We start from the raw sequence: 17279 nt of genomic DNA, 5'->3' as shown, positions 1-17279 counted from the left end.
TTTTCCTCTTACTTCCACCACCCTGGGGTTCATCTATTTGGTTTTCTATTTGGTGGGAGGGCAGCTCTGCCCTTCATCAACAGCCCAGACACAGTGCTTACTTCTGCTTTGAGGATTTACACTTTTGAGAGGGAGTTGCCAAGAAGCGGGCAGTGTGGACACTGGAGGAGCAATGGGCTGAGTTTGAATCTCAATTCTGATCCTTACTAACTCTGTGACTTTGGGCAAGTTTCTTTGCTTCTCTGAGCCTCTACACTATAAAGTAGAGAGGATAGTACTTAGTATGAAGTATAAAGAATGTCTAGAACTGTGGCAGGTCACACAGATGTGGACCCGTGTGCCACGAAGATGAGTCAAAAGGTCATTCCATCTTAGGGCACCCTAGGGCCAGACTTTAATCCTACATTTAGCCACATCTCAGGCTTTTGACCAAAAGCCCAACCACAACACTCACCAGAACTCTTTCTCTGACATCTCCACGCATCCCTTTCCAGCTGGGCAGGAAGAATAAAGCCCCCAAGGAGGACTCGCTGCTTTGAGTTTTCAGCTTTGGTGTCAATCACACAGGTGTCCAGGAAGAGAGTTGGCATCCTCTAAATACTGAATGAGAACCACAGTGATAATGACCATCATAGCACAGGGATAATCACAGAAGGTTTTATAAAAATGGGCTTTATATTGGCCATGGATAAGTGTAATCACATGCTCCCCACGGTGCTACTTAGGCTATCGTTTTTTCCAGGCAGCTCTGACCCAACTGCAGAAACATAAATTCTGCAGAACTTTGGAAGAAGGAAAAGTGCCCCTCTCTTCAGCCCCCTCACCGCTCCATGTCTTAGAGTGTGAGTCTCTGTTTGCCAGGAGGATGCTGGAGTGAGGCAGGCAGCAGCTAAGCCTTGGCCAAAGCTGCCTTGCCAGATTTCTTGTCAATACCTGTTGACATTTCCAGGCGCCTCTGGTATATTTCTTCATAACATCCGATGGATTACAGGGGCTGTATTGATTTTGTGGTTTCATGTGTGAAAGATCTAATCTTAATCCTCCATTGTTCATTTTCCTTAACCTTTTAATAACATGATAGGGAGGCAACCCATCAGAATGGAAACTGTTTCTGAGTCATGTTGTCATAAATATATGCCACAGACTGTTTTATTTTATGGGAGCAGCCATATTTTTTTGAAATAATAATAATGATAAAATTTGTATGGTGTATTGCACTTTACAACGCACTTTCCCCTGTCAACTCATTTAATCCTGACGGCAATCCTGATAGGTACGAGTTATTTTATTTATTTTGATTTGTTTATTCTGCGAGTCTTCCCACAACATGAATTTTTATTATTATTTGCCGGGTCACAGATGAGGAACGTGCATTGCTCAAGGTCACACAGCTCTTAAAAATAAGATTTGGAGTCAGGGTGATGCACTCAAATCCTGAGACTGCCAGAAGTTGTCACTGGGTAACCTTGGATGAGGGGTTTAAGCTCTCCATGGTTTATTTCTTTACCAAAAACACTGGGATGATGAAACCTTCCTGGGATTTTGTAAGGATTAAAGCTGATGTAGGTACACCACCTGTACAGTACCTGGAACCAAGGAGAGGACCAATAAATGTTCTCTATTATAATTAATATTATTATTTAATAAAGGTAGGATTTGAGCCAAGGACTCTCACGTCAAATCTCAGTTCTCCTTCGCTGGAGAGAAATGGAGAGAAATCACAATCTGGCTTCTCTCTCTCCTTCCCTCCTTCTCATTTCTTTCCGTAACTTTTAAAACCCCAGTGAACGAGAGTGGGTCACAGATGCTGGCTAATGTTCCTTCAGTCCTCACTAGCACTGAGCTGCCTCACGCCCTTGACTCCGAACCCTTCACTCTGCCCTCCGCCCTTGACAGCTGTCTCTACCCACATTCTGCCCCCTGCTCACCTCTGTTTGGAGTTCGTCTGACTCTTCCTCCTGGCATTTTATCCTCAGGCTCTCTTTCGTGACCTTGAGGCTCTTTTCAATCCAGCTCTTGCTTTCTTGATAAAGACTCCCGGCTCTAGTTCCCAGCCCCACAAAAACCGACTGCGACCCTCCTCGGTATTCCTCAGGTTAGTCCCATCATGCAGTGCAATTAACTTGAATCCGGCAGAATTACAGAGATACTTCCATTGGCCAACTTTTCTTGTGTCTCTGGCATGTCAGTTTTCTTCCAGCGGAAAACAAATCTGCTAAATGCCATCTTCCTTGAAATGATGGTTTCCAGTGCAGCCCTTGGTTTGCAAATTACAGCACCACTTGCAAAAATCCAATTCTTGCTCTACTTAAAACGCCATCAGCACAAAGCATGGATGGCTTTGCAGAATATTACTTCTTGAGTAAGCTCATGTGAAGTGTGATAAATCCTTTTCCTCGTGATCCATAAACCAGATGTTTCCACTGAGATAACATGGCATTATTCGTGGCAAATCTCATGCATTAATGTAACAGATATTAACTAAGCTCTTTCCATCTTCCGTTCAGGTAAATATAGAAAGAGCTGGAGAAAGGTATCACAGCCAACCATGGTCCAGCAGCTTCCTGAAAGCAGGGTGTATCCCAAGCTGAAGTGAAAAGACAGTCACCTCACTCTCATTGTTCCCAGGAAGCACGGAGTAGTGAAAGAGCGAGGGGTGGGGAGTCCGTCTGTCAGGGTTCAAATTCCGGTCACACCATTTATCTGGAGAGCATGTTTCCTGATCTGAAGTTCAGTTACTTCTTTTATAAAATGCGAGTTAGAACACTCATCTCATAGGGTTGTTGTGCGAAAAAAAAAAAAAATGCAGATATGCTTCATCTCAGATACCATCCTCTATAAAAAAGGTTGTGAGGAGGAGGTGGGGGAAGAAGGGCCTGGTGAAAATGGGAAAGCTTGAATGTGGGGATAAGTAATGAGCTGCTAAGGGACAGAGTCCTGGACTAGCTGTTTGGGGGTGAAAAGGTAGAAGGGGCTGGGGGTCACAGGTCAAAGAGCCTCGTCTAAAGGGAGTGGACAACTGGGTCTGCGCCAGCTTAGCAACGAGGCAGAGGGAGATTCTGGGAGACTGAGGATAGACTTGAAGCAGCACTCTAGCCTGGTAAGACAGGAAGTGATCCAGGGAGAATAAGGGGCTTGGCTCAAGAAACTGTGTCAGACCCTGTGGTAGGACACCCATCCCCCACTCTGAAAGTGTGTGAGACCCTGGGTGGGACACCCATCCCCCACTCTGAGCGGACAGCAAAGTCAGCTCCAAACCCCACTTGCTGGTGGTGCTCACCAGCTCCCTCCGTGATCAGAACTGACTCAGTGCTGAGCAGGGAGGGGCTGCCATTGAAGCTTCTGGGACATCTAAGGAGGAGAGTCAACAAATGCTCAGGATGTAACTTTATGATGGAATTCCAGAAACGTGGCCACTCATGTCATTTTAATTCCTCCTTGTCTCTTGGAAAGCCTGGGTGGAAATATTAGACTCACCCAGACTTCAGTCTACAGGTAAAACGGAGCCGTGTAAGTTCTTAGAAGAAGCGAGTAAATAGGCAGAGCCATGCTTAGGAATATTTAGCAGACACTGTTTAAGAGGAAAGACAAGGTTATCACTTAGGAGGCTTGTACGGCAGTGGTAGTGGGATGGAGAGGGGGGATAGATGGACATGCGTGATCAAGGTGGAACTGTCAGAATCCTTCTGTAAAGGCTGGAGAAGGACGTGTGGGTGGTGGTGGATCAGGTAACACTTTTTCCCTGGCCCCTTGAGGGTACCCTGTCTCTATAGGAGAAAGGCTGGATACCTTACCTACCACACTCTCCCTTGCAATGGAGCAGCTCAGGAAGTTATAAAGGGTGAGGCTGAGAGTCCAACCGTGTGGGGTGGCCCAGGCAAAGCTTTGGAAGAGAGAACATGAGGATCACAGCAGCTCACTCCATAGCCTAATGTCGAGTCACTTCTCTGCTGGGCCTCCGCTTTCCACTGGAAGTGTGGGGATCAGTGGTTACTCCTGCTTCCAAGAGAGGATCATGATGGAGTGTACGGTGCACCAGCAGCCACGTGGGCCTGCAAGACCAGACCTACCTCCACTCTTTACCAGCTGTGGACCTCAGATAATCTATTCATATTTAACAGACACGAACACAGGGTTTACACGTGCCAGGCACTTTACAAATGCCAGCTCATTTTTTCCTCATTACAATGATATTCTCATCTCTATTGTACAGATGAGGATATGACAGCTCAGAGAGGTTAACTCACCCAACATCATACAGCTACTATGTGACAGAGGTGGGCAGCTGGAATTTGAATTGTATAATGAAGATCTGTGTACTTTACAGTAAGAATTCTGTTCCTCCGTTTCATACACACACATGTACACACACATTTATCTGTATTGATTTATGCATACACGAGAGATAATATTCCACACTCATGGTTCTGTGAAGAAAAACAAATTCTATACATAGCATACTACTTATATATTAAAAAAGCATACTCCTATAACAGGGGTCCCCGACCCCTGGGCCATGGACCGGCGCTGGTCCGTGGCCTGTTTGGAACCAGGCTGCATAGCAGGAGGTGAGTGGTGGGTAAGCAAGCCAAGCTTCATCTGTATTTACAGCCGCTCCCCATCGCTCACGTTACAGCCTGAGCTCCGCCTCCTGTCAGATCAGCGGCGGCATGAGATTCTCATAGGAGCGAGAACCCTACTGTGAATTGCACATGCGAGGGATCTAGGTTGCGCGCTCCTTATGAGAATCTAATGCCTGATGATCTGAGGTGGAGCTGAGGCGGTGATGCCAGCGCTGGGGAGCGGCTGCAAATACAGATTATCATCAACAGAGAGGTTTGTCTGCACAGAGACCATAGTAAATCAATTGCTCGCAGACATATCAAAACCCTATTAGTGAGTGGGAAGTGACAATTAAGCTACATCTGGTGGCAGGCTTTAGAGTGGCAAGTGAGTTGATGTACTTCAGTTGTACAGCTGCATCTGGTGGCAGGATTTAAGTCAGAATCCGACACTTAGTTTGTGCGTGGCCCGCCCATTATTCTATTTACCACTTCCATCCTCGCCTCTTTCCCGCACTGCGCACGTGTCTCAGTCACGGTTTTGGTAAGCCCACAAGCTAACCCTAGCCAAAATGAGTAAAAAACAGATGTCGCTGGAGAGCTTCTTTGAAAAGGGGGAAAGACCCAATGATGAGACAGCAGAAAACTCTATGACTGCCAACAAAAAGAAAGTTGCATTTAAAAGAAAATACCAAGAGTCCTACTTAAATTACAGGTTCATTGCAACAGGCGATTCACATTCTCCAAGCCCACTTGTATAATACGTGGCAACTGGCTATCCAGCGAAGCCATGAAACCTTCAAAACTGCTTTGCCACACGGAGACCAAGCAACCTGCATTAAAAGACAAGTCTTTGGAGTTTTTCAAAAGAAAAAAACGTGAACACGAAGGACAGAAGCAGTTATTGAAGGCCACCACTTCATCAAATGTGTCTGCACTGACAGCGTCATTCTTAGTGTCTAGCTGCATTGCTAAAGCTAAGAAGCCCTTTACTATTGGTGAAGAGTTGATCCTGCCTGCTGCTAAGGACATCTGTTGTGAACTTTTAGGAGAGGCTGCAGTTCAAAAGGTGGCACGTGTTCCTCTCTCGGCTAGCATCATAAGTAGACAAATTGATGAAATAGCAGAGTATATTGCGGCACAATTGTGAGAGAGGATTAATGAGTCACCGTGGTATGCAATACAGGTTGACAAGTCTGCCAATGTTGACAACAAGGCAACAATGCTTGTTTTTGTGTGATATATTTTTCAGGAGGATATGCATGAGGATATGTTATGTGCACTTTCGTTGCCAACCAACACCACAGCTGCAGAAGTGTTCAAGTCTTTGAATGATTACATATCAGGAAAACTGAATGAGTCATTTTGTGTTGGTATATGCATGGGCGGCGCAGCTGCCGTGACCGGACGGCTTTCTGGTTTCACTACTCGGGTCAAAGAGGTCACTTCTGCGTGTGAGTCTACGCACTGTGTCATCCATAGAGAAATGCTGGCTAGCTGAAAAATGTCACCTGAAGTTAACGTTTTGCAGGATGTCATTAAAATTATCAACCACACTAAGGTACGTGCCCTTAACTCACGTCTGTTTGCGCAGCTCTGTGAGGAGATGGGTGCAGAGCACACACGTCTTCTCTTACACACAGAAGTGAGATGGCTTTCTAAAGGTAGATCAATGGCCAGTTTCTGAGTTACGAGAGCCGCTCCAGAGATTTCTTTTAGAGAAACAGTCACCACTGGCAGCACATTTCAGTGACATAGAATGGGTCGCAAAACTTGCTTACTCGTGTGACATATTCAATCTGCTCCACAAACTCAAACTGTCCCTTCAGGGGAGAATAACCACTGTGTCCAAGTCGGCAGATAGAGTGGCTGCATTCAAAGCCAAACTGGAATTATGGGGGTGACGAGTGAACACTGGGATTTTTGACATGTTCCAAACATTAGCAGAGATTTTGAAAGAGACTGAGCCAGGGCCTTCTTTCTCCCAGCTGGTGCACGATCACCTATCTCAGCTTTCAAAAGAGTTTGAGCATTACTTCCCAACCACAGAAGACCCCCAAACTGGGAAGGAATGGATCCCTGACCCATTTGTGAATAAGCCAGGTGAATCGACTTTGTCCGTGCTAGAAGAGGATCAACTGCTCGCGATCGCAAATGACGGTGGCCTTAAAAGTATGTTTGAGACAACTTCCAATCTCCATACGTTCTGGATGAAAGTCAAGGCGGAATATCGTGAGATTGCGACAAAAGCACTGAAAAGGCTGCTTCCATTTCCAACATCCTATCTTTGTGAAGCCGGGTTTTCTGCAGTGACAGCAACCAAAACGAGATTACCGAGTAGACTGGACATAAGCAACACACGTCGGGTGTCACTGTCTCCCATCACCCCCAGATGGGACCATCTAATTGCAGGAAAACAAGCTCAGGACTCCCACTGATTCTGCATTACAGTGAACTGTATATTTCATTATATATTACAATGTAATAATAATATAAATAAAGTGCACAATAAATGTAATACGCTTGAATCATCCTGAAACCATCTCCCCTACCCCGGTCTGTGGAAAAATTGTCTTCCATAGAACCGTCCCTGGTGCCAAAACGGTTGGGGACTGCTGTCCTATAAGGTAAAACTGTATATTTCTGTAGTGAACATTTGTGAGTGTAAATACTTAGAAGAATCTAGAAGAAGAGACAATGGATAACTGGTTTTCTCTGGGAAGGGAACAAGGAGGGTCAAGAGTTAGTTTCCTATGTAATGTTAACATTATTATATTAAGAATATATTTATGACTTCTATGTAATTCAAAAATACATAGAATTTAAATTTAATATTAAATACAAATTTACAAAACCAATGGCAAAATAAGTTGGCAGAGAGAGCAGGGTTAGGAGCAAACTTATAAGAGTTTTATAGTTATATATTTTATTTTTACTCTACTTTTAATTTTTATATTTGGGAAAACAGAAAAAATGCGCCTTCTAAATAAAGCAACACTATAATCAAGTTGTAAGTGATGAACAAGGGGTTTCATAGGTGGACTTAGACTGCTTCCCTTTGGTCACGTCATGACCTTTTGGGGCGGGGAAGGTGGGGTATGTTGGCGCTGTGCCAGCAATGAGAAGGGACGCAGACTGCAGGGGCTTGGAAATAAGAATCCCTGGGCGTTCTTCTTAGCCCATCTTACCAATTGCCGTGATCCCTAAAATAGCTTTGGTTTTCAGAGTGGAATTTTGTGCCTGCTGTGTTAGCAGACTCAGTCTCTGCGCAAAAACACAACGGTCCAGCCCTCCCCAAACCATGCTCACCTCTTTTGAAGAATGCAGGCAGGGCAGGACACCTGGCCCTTCTTATGGTCCCCTTGAACCTGTTTAGAGGATGACAGTGTGTCATTTAAACCTTGTCCAAGGATCAGCTTCCTTCGAGAAGGGGACTGACGGATCTCCATCAACTGCTTCATTAGCAGGGTCTGAAGCTTAGTGAGAAATTGCTTCTGTGTCCGAGTCCGTTTTGTTGATTCTAATCTCTTTTCTCCAACCAATACTGCTCAATGTCACCAAATCACCTCTAATAACAGTTCAATGGGTACTTTTAGTCCTGATGCTAATTGAAGAATCAACTTGGTGTATTGGTGTTTTAAGAACCCAAGTTCTGGAGTTAGACTGGGTATGAATCACAGCCCTTCCAACAGCTACTTCTGTGACCTGGCTACTTTCTCTTTAAGCCTGTGTTATTATCTGTAAAATGGGAACCACAGTAGTTTAAACCTCATAGAGTGCAGTGAGGATGATGAGCTGAAATAATATAGGTAAAGCATTTCACACAGTAACTGGCACAAATTAAAAACTCAACAAACATTACCTATTATTATGACACCTGAAGAGCATTAGCACTTTTGTCTAATGGTTCTTTCTTTCTTAAAATGACATTTTTTTCTGCTTAAAATGTAATAGATATTCATTATAGAGAAACTGGAAAACAAAACCAAATATTTCAGGACAAAGGATAAAATGGAAGTCATATGAATCCTATTACCTGATTTTTGCAGGCTTTTTTCTGTGAATGTACGTGAACACATATATTTATACAACTAAATTAGATCATAATGTGCATATGACTTTACACTCTGCTATATTGAATTATTAATGAAAAAATGGCATGGGGAGCCCTGGGACAAAATATAGGTTCTCCAACATTATTTTAGTGACTGCACAGTCCACATTCATAGATATATACTTACTGATACTGAAGATAAATGGGAGAGACATGGCCCTGTCTTCAAGGAGCTTATCATTGACCATGAAGGCATAGCCTCCCATTCTACAGCTATAATATGTAGACAGTCTCATAGTATGGAAATTTAGATTTCCAATATTTCTCTATTACACATAATAAGTGATGAACACGTCAATATCTATTTGTTCACTATCATGGGAATTTCCGTCTTTTAAATTTCAGTCTTAGACACGGAATTACCATGTTGAAGATTATGCAACTTTTAAAAGATTTTGATTTAAAAATATCTTTGAATCAAACGCTCCAAGTGTTTGAGGGTGTCTGTTTCCTCATATCCTCATCAACACAGGGGTAATTACCTTTTGAATCATTGCTAATCTGATAGGAAAACACAATCTTGACGAATTTTTTTGATTACAAAAATTTATGCAGTTAAAGAAATACTTTTTGGCCCTTAACAATATTGGAAACATAAGGTAGCAACATAAAATTTCAAAAAGTACAATAAAGTTTAGGTGAGAAGTTTGTTTTCTCCCTCTTGGGCCCCCCTCTCTAGGGTTACTCACTGCAGGGTTAGTATGCGCCTCATATTGCTCCATGAAACAAGGCCTTTACTTCCCCAGCATATAGAACAATGCCTGGCACATAGCAGGCACTCAATAGATACTTATTAAATGAATGAGCAGTTTCATGAATATCATCATAATAATTTTCTATGGATATATAAACACCTACATACATATTTTTTATACTATTAATAGAAATGGGAACTTACCAAACCCACTCTTCTTATATGTCTTTGACACTGTTTCATATAAGATTACTTAGAATCATTTCATTTTTTAAAAACGCTGCATCATACTGTAATTCAGTTAATGTGCTCCCTATTGATAAAACATTTTGCTGTTTTCTACTTCTAGCTCTTACTTATGGGCCCTTTGCATTTCTTCTTTGGGAATTGTTTGTTCATGTTTAGTTATTTTTCTATAAACGTCTTCTGTAAGCTTTTAGGAGCTTTCTGTGTATTCAGGATAATAAAGCTTTGTTTATAACGTATGCTGTAAATAGTTTTCTAATTTTTCCATGGCCTTTTAATGTTGTTTATGGCATTTTTTACATAAATTTTTATGAAGTTAAATCTCTCCATATTTTTATAAGTATATATATTTTTGCATTTGGTGTTAGAAGACTTATGAGGGCCTTTTCTACCTCTACATGAATATTCATTAATTTTTTCTCATATACTTTGATGTCTACATATGATACATTTGATATTTAATTTATATGGATTAAATTAACTATATGGTGTGAAGAGTCTAACTTTTACTAACAGTGTTTATTTTCCTATTTCCATTTATTGAATAGTCTTTATCCCCACTGATCTGAATACTTTCAATTATCCATTAATCAATTAGACACTCATTTCTTGAGCTAACTTCTGTAGCTTATATTGTTTCCCTGATCATGTTATTCTTTGTCCTATACCAGTAACTTTAAACTATTTTAGCTTTGTTTTGAGATCTGATAGTACATTTATCCTCATTACATTTTCTTGAATATTCTCACATGCTGTTCTCTTCAGATATGCTTTAGAATATTATTGAATATGAATATGTTGTTGAAGATGCAGAATTGAGATTATGATTGAAATTGCACTGTTGTAAGTTGATTTGGGAGAACTGACATTTTTATAATCTTGAAACTTCCTCCCTGAATTTGTTCAGTTACTTTGTGCCTTTTGACAAGGTTTTGTAATTGAAAAAAATATCTAGATCTTACATATTCAGTATTAAATTTATTCTTGGGTATTTTATTCTTGTTGTTATTATTAATGAAATCTATTTTTCCATTAAGTGTTCTAAAAAGTTATCTATAGTAATATAGAAAATATTGATTTTTATATATTTATTTTAAAACGAATCACCTTAATTCTTTCATTAGTTTTTACAGCTTCTGGTAGATATCTCCTATTAGAAAATATTATCTGCAAACATTGATAATTTTCTCATTTTACATTAAATACCTGATTTTTCTTATATTCGTGCATTGCACTGTCTTAAATTTCAGAATGTTATATGATAGAGGTAATGGCTCACAGCCTCCATCTGATTTTAACGGGGATGCCCTCAAGTTTCACTGCTATGTTTCCTATTGGTTGGAGATTAATGTTCTTCATCATGTGAAGGAAGTTCTCTAATTCTAGTTTCCAGTGTTTTTCTTGAAGAAGATAATGAATTTTATCAGATGTCTTTCCGGCATCCACTAAGATGAGACAGTCTCTCTTGACCTATTAATCGCATTCCAAGAATCAACTTTATTTGGTCATGGTTTACAGCTGTGTTTAATATGCTACTATTTAATTCAGGAATTTCTGATTAATCATTAGAAAGGTTAGGCTATAACTGGTACAACTTCTTTGATGTTTTATTATTCTAGCTCTGAAATATAAATTGAGAAATTGGTTTTTCTGTGTTATTCAATAGCTTAAATAGTACATCATTTTCTCCCTTCATTTACAGCCACTCCAGGCACACCACGCTCATTGGCTGTGCCAGTTCTGCTAAAGCTTTTGCCTCTGCTGCCACTGCTTCATGATGAACTCCTACTCATTTCTTAAGACCCAACTCAACCATCAGTGCTCCCACCATTCCCATATCAGCTTGTGCCTTTCTTCCAGCACTAATCCTACTATAATTTATTCATCTATTAACCGCTTCTCCCTACTAGAATCTGAACTTCTTGAAGTGGGAATAGTCATGTACACATCTTAAAAACATTTCTGAATCTCCACTGCTTATCACAGGACCTGGTACATAGCATGTGCTTAACAACTCTTTGTTACATGAATAAATCCATGATACATTTTTGCTTTAAAGTTTGCCAGTGAAAAAATTTCAGAGATATGTGTATACTTCTTTGCCTTTCTTTGACAATAAAATAGAGATAATAATCACTTATTGCCATTCTGCACACTTGGTAGAGTTACTGGGATAATAGATGTGAAAGGATAAAGAATTAAACACAAAAATACACAAAAGTTATCACTCTTTCTTTAGTATTAATAATAGGTAACGTGTATTGAGCACTTACTATGTTCCAGGTATGAAATTTTCAAATTTACGCCTCATAGCAGCCTTATGAGGAAGATATTATTGCCTCAGTTTTACATGTGAGTGAATTGAGTGTTAGTGAGCTTAAGTGACTTGTCTGAGGTCAAACAACTGGAAAGTCGTGGAGCCAGAACCTACGGAGACTTCCTGATGAAATCGGGCGCATCCAGGGTGGTATGGCCGTAGACCATCAAGACTTTTCTGAATTCAGAGACATCTGGAAGCTACTTCTATACTGACTTGCCAGTAAAGACAGTGTGCTCCACTTTTGGAAGAAAAGAGAGAAATGATGAGCAAAGGGTGAAGATCTGGTCAAATACTCGACTTCCCAGGTTCTGCCTAAGGTTAGTGCACAATAGGAAGAAAAAACTATCGAGTATCAACCTGCTCAACTTTTGCATCACTTGTTTCTTTTCTGATGAAAGCGGACTAACCATCGACTAAGGTTTCCTTTACTTTTAGTTTATGATAGGATGTTGCTTCATTCTAAAAGAATAAACATGGACTGTGTGATCACTGATCACCTTTCTTTTATCTCCTTTGAAAGTCTGAAAGGGTACAAGACAGGTAAGAAGAAACAACTTCTCTTTAACAACTAAGTTCTAGATACTTGAGCTCATGGCCCTGAGCTATGGGTAACTGACTTCTATAATCTGAAATGAGACAGATTTCAAGGTGCCTTCCCAGGAGGCATGGTACGGTTGCTAAAAGTACAGTAGGAAGAAGGACAGCTTAGCATTTCATCGTTGACAAGGTGCCAGCCCTGATCGCTGCTTATTCCCTCTCCCCACATCCTTGCTCGTTCCCCACTCCAGGCTGTGACCCCAGCGTGAGTGACAGAAATGGCAAGAGGTTGTTCCGAAGATTAAAAACCCAAGTCACCAGAGGCTGCTGCTTCGCGAGAATATTTAGACAGTTTCCACTTGGCAGTCATTAATATTCTTCAGCAAACGAAGAACAGAAAAACCTGTTCAAAAAGGTTCCCTCTTCAGATCTCTGTATCTTGGATGATAAAATGAAGGCCAGGGTTTTTGTTTTGAAATTAAATATTTATTGGATCGGGTTAGAGTTATCACTGTTTTGGAGACTAAAACTGGATTTTTGTGTCTGCAAAAATCTAGTCATTTTACTGAAGAATCCATTTCTGTACTGAATCAGCTGGGCAATGCCGGGTATGATTTTTCTAACAGACACTACTTGCAATGGAATACAGAAACACTCAGAGTATTTTATAGAGCGTGCACGAGCAATTTGACATCACAGAAACCCTGCAGACAGAAGCGACCATGGAAGAGAGGAAAGGGACTTGGAGGTCAGACCCTGGGAACGATGACAGCCTCTGGGTAAGCTCATCAGCTCTGTTCATTGATAGCTGTTTTATAACATCTCTGAGTGTCAGTTTCCTAAGCTATAAAATGGGGAGCACATTTCTTTTCTTCTCAGGGTTTGTGTAAAACTTTGGAAATGACAGCTGGAAAATGAGTGACACATATAGATACAGAGCAGCACAAGAGTGGCAGCTATTATCCCTATTTTAACATAAATACTGAGAATCCGTCAGTAAATGGCTTGAAAGCCATTTACGTCTGTTTACTTTTTTTTTTTTTTTTATCTTTCAGGCACTGTTGCTAACTATTTCCTTGAATTTAAACATCTTTTAAAAGGTTTCAAAGCTTTGAAGGTTGATTTCAATGAAACCTGTTTTTATTCTAGGCGTTTTTCCTACTGTCATTCTGAGTAAAACAAAAACCATTTGCTGTCAAAACAACAAGGGTTTGCTCTGAAGCACAAAATGAAAGCAGGTATGTCTGCCTGATTTATTTTGGCATCCGCCTAGCAGTTAAATAGGACACCTTTTAATTTGTCACTTCTTTAAGATTCAGTTAGGTTGGAAAAGTAAATCACCAGTGCTTGTTTTCAGCTAAACTTGAACTACTTGGTCAAAAAGGTATATTTTTTTATCCCTCAGACACATACCATTTCAAAAGTGCCAGTTACAGAAGAAACTACAACAGTTGGCAACATACTTAAGATACTAAGATTTAATGTTTTTAAATTTTTACTTAAACTGGAGGAAGTTAGAAATTGAACTTATTTATCAAAGATCAACTAGAGGTTCGCGAAGAGGCATAGAAGGTCAGGCTTTTCAACAAGACCATGTAGAATTATTTAAAAGGGTGAATATCCAGCTTTTAAAAAAATTAAAATCAACTATGAGTAAAGAGACTCGAAATTTAAACTTTAACTCTACCATCTGCTAGCTGAAGAAGTTATTCGATCTCTCCAAGTCTCAGTTTCTTGATATATAAATTGGGGATAACGTCTACTGTTTAGAAGATTAAATGAGGCAATGGCCATACAGCAGGGAGCATCTATCGGGCACATATTGGCTGCTCAACAAGTATGAGGTGCTCTTATCCAGAAAGACTTCTGTAACATTTTCTAACAATTCCGTCCAAGAGTGAGCATTTCTTACTGTATGAAAGTTGTTTCTTCTATTTGGCCTAAATTTATTTTGCTGGAATCCATTCTCTCATTTTCTCAAAGTTGTTGGTAACATCTGTTTTATACTTCCTGTTTAAGGAGGCCAGATTGAGGGCATGTGTTTATACAACCATTAACATAACCATTCCTAAACAGAGGTGCTTTTTGGCATCTCAATGACCTAATTATAATCTGTATGCTGGCTGATTACTGGATCAATCAAGTGATTTAATAACAAGAGGAAATAAAAATGACACACACACACATACACACATAAATACACACACGTGCTTTTTTCTGTTCTTCAATATAAGTCAAGGTCCAGCTTCAGACTTCTTTTCCTTTTATGTTTTTTGTGTGGAGTGTGTGGGGAATGTGAAGGAAGATCAATGCTTCCTTGTTTGAGTCCCTTAAAGCAGATGCTCTTGAAATGAACTATGGGGCTTTGAGAGTCTAGGTTAAGTTTGGTCTTCCAACCGTTTAGCAGGTTTTCTGTTTATTTTTTATTTTATTTTTTTTTTAGTAGAAGACACAAATCCATAGGGTGAATCCTGGGGTCTTTCCCAACTTTGAAAGTCCCATATGCTAAATGTGGTCCAAACACTGCATCTATACGTGGTGTGCTTTTTCTGACAACATCCTCCTCATTCCACGCTGTGGCTGATTTTCCAAGCGGAGCCAGTACCTGAATTCAACGGAAGACAAACTGATCTAACTCCTCAATGAAGCTCGCTTTTTCTGGCCCAGTGCCAGGAAAACAGAGGCCTTCACCTGGTCTGATGGCAGCTTTGAGAGAAGCAATTTCCTCTTCCGATCCCTCACCTGAATATCCGGTAGAAGCTTGTGGAATAAAGCCAGGCTAAACTGTTGTTCTCAAACATGTTTATTTGTAACAGTTTTACATGGAGTGTTACAGAAATTAATGGAAAATTTCTAAAAATTTTGCTGTTCTGCTGAATGCATTGTACATAAAGTTAAAAATAATGTGTCCATATATGTTAACAAACTGTCATCTGAGGTAAAGTTAAAGTAGGTCTAGAAATGTACTGCAACAGTCATTTTCTCTTTCTCATCTTTATTAAAAAAATATGTGTCAGAACGCAGAAATTGAAATGAACCAAACCCACAGAGTAAACATTTTTTTTTTTTTTTTAAGAAGGTGCCCGGTACATTACGTGATGGGGTTTCAGTAGACACTGGGATGAGTACGAATTATCAAAAAAGTCTTGCGGCATGTAAAGGTCGGAGAGCTATGGGGAATGGGGACAGAATGACAGGTGGTGTTTCCCTGGTTTCAAAATTTAAAGTGACAAATTTCGTGCTAGTGAAGAATGAGGAATTAACAGTTGTACATGTGGATTTTCTACCAATCTGACTGGAACTGTGCAGACTCCCCCATGGCCTTTTGGTATTGGCACCTCAGCTCTTATGTGGAAATTTCACTGTATTCCTGGGATAGGATACGGTGGTTCTGAGTTCCCCAAACAGTGCTTATTAAACAGCAGAATTCTGCCAATGCTAACATGGATGGCAGTTTAAAATCTTGACTTTATTCTGCTCACTTTAACGCATCACAGGGGCCATCTTCTTTAAGTTCAGAGCCAGTTACATGTTCAAGCACATTCAGTGAATGATGACAAGTCCACTGGGCTGTCACTTTCTTCTATGAAATGAGCTCCATACGGTGTACCTGAAATAGCAACATCAGCCAGAGTTCACTTTGAATGTGTCAGAAGCAACCCACGGAATCAGTGGAAGGGTGTGATACTGCAAGACAAACTCAAGACAGCCATATTGAGGGAGAAGATAGCACCACTGGTTTAGAATCAGAATCATGGACAACAGAGCGATTTAAGTCATTTCCCCATGGGAACTGCCTATCTCATCAAATCCTCAGAAAACACAGTTGAACTGGTCTCAGGACAGCTCTCATGGTTATCACACCTTTCCCATTTTCCCCTTCATGTGGAAGGATCAACTCATCAAAGGTATGCACATTCCTGAAGAAATCATGTCGACCAACATGTGACAGCTACAGAGGAAGGTAAATGGCCCTTTTCACGTTTCGGGTTCTTTAGACTTTGCACATTAGGGTGACGCTTACATCTATTCTGTAATGGACATTTTTCCGGTTAACTGGAAAACATTCAGATTCCAGTGACCTGATAGTGTAAAACTTGGGCTTCAAACAGTTAACAATCACCTTGACTTATCACTTTTTTTCTTGGTCACCAAGTATACCTTCTTCCAAACCATTTTAGTTTCTATTGATATGAAGAATCAAAGTACACAGGCCAATTGAAGTCATTCATATCAAGGTAAATCCTACTTTTCAAATTTTAAAACCAAGTGAGAATAATCACCCCCACCCCCAATCCAATTCATCACATGATTTTTTAAAGTTTTCTTCTTAGTGTTAAACCACTAAATTCAACATACTGTAACTGCATAGGAACATCAGGAAAACACATTTGACCTGTAGAACAATTCTCTGTAGGGCAAAAAATATATAGATTCTTTATGAAAATCATGTGCTAAACATACGAACCGAACACTGCACTTTTTGTCTCATAAATGTAAAAAAAGGAAGCTTAAACTCTTCTGTTTCACGTACAAACAGTCCAATGATGTCTACGGGGGTCGCTGGGAGTGGAGAAGTGGGAGGGAGTTTCAGAATCTGAAACTGGAGTTTCAGTTCACAGGCCTTCAGAGCGTGAACTGTCTCTTTCTTGTTTTATGCAGAGGGCCGGTACTCTCGCGGAAAGGCTTAGATTATTAGCTGATGGAGTCACGCGCTCCTTTCCTGATCACTAGCTGCTGATTGGACGACTGCTCCTGCCTGCTGCCCCTGAACTCCAGCTTCCTACCATACGCTCCAGAGTAACC

Source organism: Grampus griseus (genome assembly GCF_964374135.1).
Source record: "Grampus griseus genome assembly, chromosome: 1".
NCBI lineage: Eukaryota > Metazoa > Chordata > Mammalia > Artiodactyla > Delphinidae > Grampus > Grampus griseus.
This window is presented reverse-complemented; position numbering follows the sequence as displayed.